Raw genomic sequence first — 5000 nt, 5'->3', positions numbered from 1 at the left:
GACCTCGAGGAGCTGAACGACTGCTTCTCGACCGAGATCGTAGAATAGCCGCTCGCCCGCCGCTGCGCCGACCGGTCCGCTCGAACCGACGTGCTCTCTTATAGTAACCAAACGGGCGGCCGCGACGACCGCGGCGCCGGCCGCTCAGCACGGGCGCTTATGGTGGTAAACTGCCGCGCGTACAGACCAACCGGCCGGGCTGCTGGTACTTAGCCGCTGAAACTATGGTCGATTCGAACATATATTAACATACGATTTTTATTCGATAAATCGTTATTGTACATATTAAACGTTAGTTTCCACCGAAAGAAAAATTTTTTAGAATTTTTTTTTTCCAAAAATTGCAAGAGTAAACTTTTTTAATATTCGATTTAAAAATTTTTAAATGCTTAATCCTTACATTAAACTACTGGGAGAACTCAGAAATCATAATGAAAAAAATTACAAAAATTTATTTTTCTCAGAAACTCCGAAAAACAGAGTGGTCGAATCCGTGCAAGCCGGAATTTTTCTAAGTCCCCACGGTCAAGAGTAAACTTTTTTAATAAGCGTTTTAAAATTATTTCAATGTTTAATCCATGCGTAAACATGACGTTTATTAACGTTTTTAACATTAAAAAAAATTACAAAAATTTATTTTTCAAAAAAAATGGAAAAAACCGATTCGTCGGAGCGAGGTGTCCAGCCCGTGCGGTAATTCCAGCAGGCGAATCGGACTTCCCGAAATTTTTCTAAGTCCCACGGTCGACACCAACTTTTTTAATAAGCGTTTTAAAATTATTTCAATGTTTAATCCATGCGTAAACATGACGTTTATTAACGTTTTTAACATTAAAAAAAATTACAAAAATTTATTTTTCAAAAAAAATGGAAAAAACCGATTCGTCGGAGCGAGGTGTCCAGCCCGTGCGGTAATTCCAGCAGGCGAATCGGACTTCCCGAAATTTTTCTAAGTCCCACGGTCGACACCAACTTTTTTAATAAGCGTTTTAAAATTATTTCAATGTTTAATCCATGCGTAAACATGACGTTTATTAACGTTTTTAACATTAAAAAAAATTACAAAAATTTATTTTTCAAAAAAAATGGAAAAAAACCGATTCGTCGGAGCGAGGTGTCCAGCCCGTGCGGTAATTCCAGCAGGCGAATCGGACTTCCCGAAATTTTTCTAAGTCCCACGGTCGACACCAACTTTTTTAATAAGCGTTTTAAAATTATTTCAATGTTTAATCCATGCGTAAACATGACGTTTATTAACGTTTTTAACATTAAAAAAAATTACAAAAATTTATTTTTCAAAAAAAATGGAAAAAAACCGATTCGTCGGAGCGAGGTGTCCAGCCCGTGCGGTAATTCCAGCAGGCGAATCGGACTTCCCGAAATTTTTCTAAGTCCCACGGTCGACACCAACTTTTTTAATAAGCGTTTTAAAATTATTTCAATGTTTAATCCATGCGTAAACATGACGTTTATTAACGTTTTTAACATTAAAAAAAATTACAAAAATTTATTTTTCAAAAAAAATGGAAAAAACCGATTCGTCGGAGCGAGGTGTCCAGCCCGTGCGGTAATTCCAGCAGGCGAATCGGACTTCCCGAAATTTTTCTAAGTCCCACGGTCGACAACAACTTTTTTAATAAGCGTTTTAAAATTATTTCAATGTTTAATCCATGCGTAAACATGACGTTTATTAACGTTTTTAACATTAAAAAAAATTACAAAAATTTATTTTTCAAAAAAAATGGAAAAAACCGATTCGTCGGAGCGAGGTGTCCAGCCCGTGCGGTAATTCCAGCAGGCGAATCGGACTTCCCGAAATTTTTCTAAGTCCACGGTCGACACCAACTTTTTTAATAAGCGTTTTAAAATTATTTCAATGTTTAATCCATGCGTAAACATGACGTTTATTAACGTTTTTAACATTAAAAAAAATTACAAAAATTTATTTTTCAAAAAAAATGGAAAAAACCGATTCGTCGGAGCGAGGTGTCCAGCCCGTGCGGTAATTCCAGCAGGCGAATCGGACTTCCCGAAATTTTTCTAAGTCCCACGGTCGACAACAACTTTTTTAATAAGCGTTTTAAAATTATTTCAATGTTTAATCCATGCGTAAACATGACGTTTATTAACGTTTTTGACATTAAAAAAAATTACAAAAATTTATTTTTCGGAAAAAATGGAAAAAACCGATTCGTCGGAGCGAGGTGTCCAGCCCGTGCGGTAATTCCAGCAGGCGAATCGGACTTCCCGAAATTTTTCTAAGTCCCACGGTCGACACCAACTTTTTTAATAAGCGTTTTAAAATTATTTCAATGTTTAATCCATGCGTAAACATGACGTTTATTAACGTTTTTAACATTAAAAAAAATTACAAAAATTTATTTTTCAAAAAAAATGGAAAAAACCGATTCGTCGGAGCGAGGTGTCCAGCCCGTGCGGTAATTCCAGCAGGCGAATCGGACTTCCCGAAATTTTTCTAAGTCCCACGGTCGACACCAACTTTTTTAATAAGCGTTTTAAAATTATTTCAATGTTTAATCCATGCGTAAACATGACGTTTATTAACGTTTTTAACATTAAAAAAAATTACAAAAATTTATTTTTCGGAAAAAATGGAAAAAACCGATTCGTCGGAGCGAGGTTGTCCAGCCCGTGCGGTAATTCCAGCAGGCGAATCGGACTTCCCGAAATTTTTCTAAGTCCCACGGTCGACACCAACTTTTTTAATAAGCGTTTTAAAATTATTTCAATGTTTAATCCATGCGTAAACATGACGTTTATTAACGTTTTTAACATTAAAAAAATTACAAAAATTTATTTTTCAAAAAAAATGGAAAAAACCGATTCGTCGGAGCGAGGTGTCCAGCCCGTGCGGTAATTCCAGCAGGCGAATCGGACTTCCCGAAATTTTTCTAAGTCCCACGGTCGACAACAACTTTTTTAATAAGCGTTTTAAAATTATTTCAATGTTTAATCCATGCGTAAACATGACGTTTATTAACGTTTTTGACATTAAAAAAAATTACAAAAATTTATTTTTCGGAAAAAATGGAAAAAACCGATTCGTCGGAGCGAGCTGTCCAGGCCGTGCGGTAATGCCAGCAGGCGATCCGGGGTACTCGAAATTTTTCTAAGTCCCGACGGTCAAGAGTAAACTTTTTCATCACATATTTCAAAATTTTTTTAATGTTTAATCCACGCATAAAAACGCAGTTTATTAACGTTTTTAACGTTGAGAAAATTGACAAAAATTTTTTTTTCACTGAAAATGGAAAAAATGTATCGGTCGATGCGGGCTATCCAGGCCGTGCGGTAATTCCAGCAGGCGATCCGGGGTACTCGAAATTTTTCTAAGTCCCGACGGTCAAGAGTAAACTTTTTCATCACATATTTCAAAATTTTTTTAATGTTTAATCCACGCATAAAAACGCAGTTTATTAACGTTTTTAACGTTGAGAAAATTGACAAAAATTTTTTTTTCACTGAAAATGGAAAAAATGTATCGGTCGATGCGGGCTGTCCATGCCGTGCGGTAATTCCAGCCGGCGATCCGAGGTACTCGAAATTTTTCTAAGTCCGAACGGTCAAGAGTAAACTTTTTCATCACATATTTCAAAATTTTTTTAATGTTTAATCCACGCATAAAAACGCAGTTTATTAACGTTTTTAACGTTGAGAAAATTGACAAAAATTTTTTTTTCACTGAAAATGGAAAAAATGTATCGGTCGATGCGGGCTATCCAGGCCGTGCGGTAATTCCAGCAGGCGATCCGGGGTACTCGAAATTTTTCTAAGTCCCGACGGTCAAGAGTAAACTTTTTCATCACATATTTCAAAATTTTTTTAATGTTTAATCCACGCATAAAAACGCAGTTTATTAACGTTTTTAACGTTAAGAAAATTGACAAAAATTTTTTTTTCACTGAAAATGGAAAAAATGTATCGGTCGATGCGGGCTGTCCAGGCCGTGCGGTAATTCCAGCCGGCGATCCGAGGTACTCGAAATTTTTCTAAGTCCGAACGGTCAAGAGTAAACTTTTTCATCACATATTTCAAAATTTTTTCAATGTTTAATCCACGCATAAAAACGCAGTTTATTAACGTTTTTAACGTTGAGAAAATTGACAAAAATTTTTTTTTCACTGAAAATGGAAAAAATGTATCGGTCGATGCGGGCTGTCCAGGCCGTGCGGTAATTCCAGCCGGCGATCCGAGGTACTCGAAATTTTTCTAAGTCCGAACGGTCAAGAATAAACTTTTTTATTACATGTTTTAAAAATTTTTCAATGCTTAATCCGTGCATAAGAGTGCAGTTTATTAACGTTTTTAAGGTTGAAAAAATTGACAAAAATTTTTTTTTTCTCTGAAAATGAAAAAAATGTATCGGTCGAAGCGGGCTGTCCAGGCCGCGCGGTAATGCCAGCAGGTCGAACGCGGCGACCCGAAATTTTTCTAAGTCCCTGCGGTCAAGAATAAACTTTTTTATTATGCGTTTTAAAAATTTTTCGGCGCTTAATCCATGGATAAAAAGGCAGCCCGAACACGTTTTTAACGTTGAAAAAATTGACCAAAATTTTTTTTTCACAAAAACTGCGAAAAACAGATCGACCGAATCTACTTTTCTCCGTCTCGCGGTAAGTCGAACCGGCCAAACCGGCTGACTCGAAATTTTTCCAAGTCCCAACGGTCAGGAATAAAATTTTTCAAAATTCGGTTTAAAAATTTTCCAACGCTTAAGTCGTGTACGAATAACGATGAAAAAATGTACAAAATTTTTTTTATCTCGTTATTTTTCAAAGTTCCAGCGGCGTATTGCTTTTCAACTGAGCGAAAAAAAACGGAGAAACGAACGAAAGAAGAGAAAAATTTTTTCCTCTCTGTCGTTCGTTCCTCCAAGTTTCGCTCGAGCGCGCCGATTTCAAAGTTCCAGCGGCGTATTGCTTTTCATCGGAGCGAAAAAAAAATGGAGAAACGAACGAAAGAGAAGAAAATTTTCTTCC

Source organism: Nomia melanderi, unplaced genomic scaffold (assembly GCF_051020985.1).
Source record: "Nomia melanderi isolate GNS246 unplaced genomic scaffold, iyNomMela1 scaffold0377, whole genome shotgun sequence".
Lineage (NCBI taxonomy): Eukaryota > Metazoa > Arthropoda > Insecta > Hymenoptera > Halictidae > Nomia > Nomia melanderi.
Note: the sequence above shows the minus strand (reverse complement) of the source record.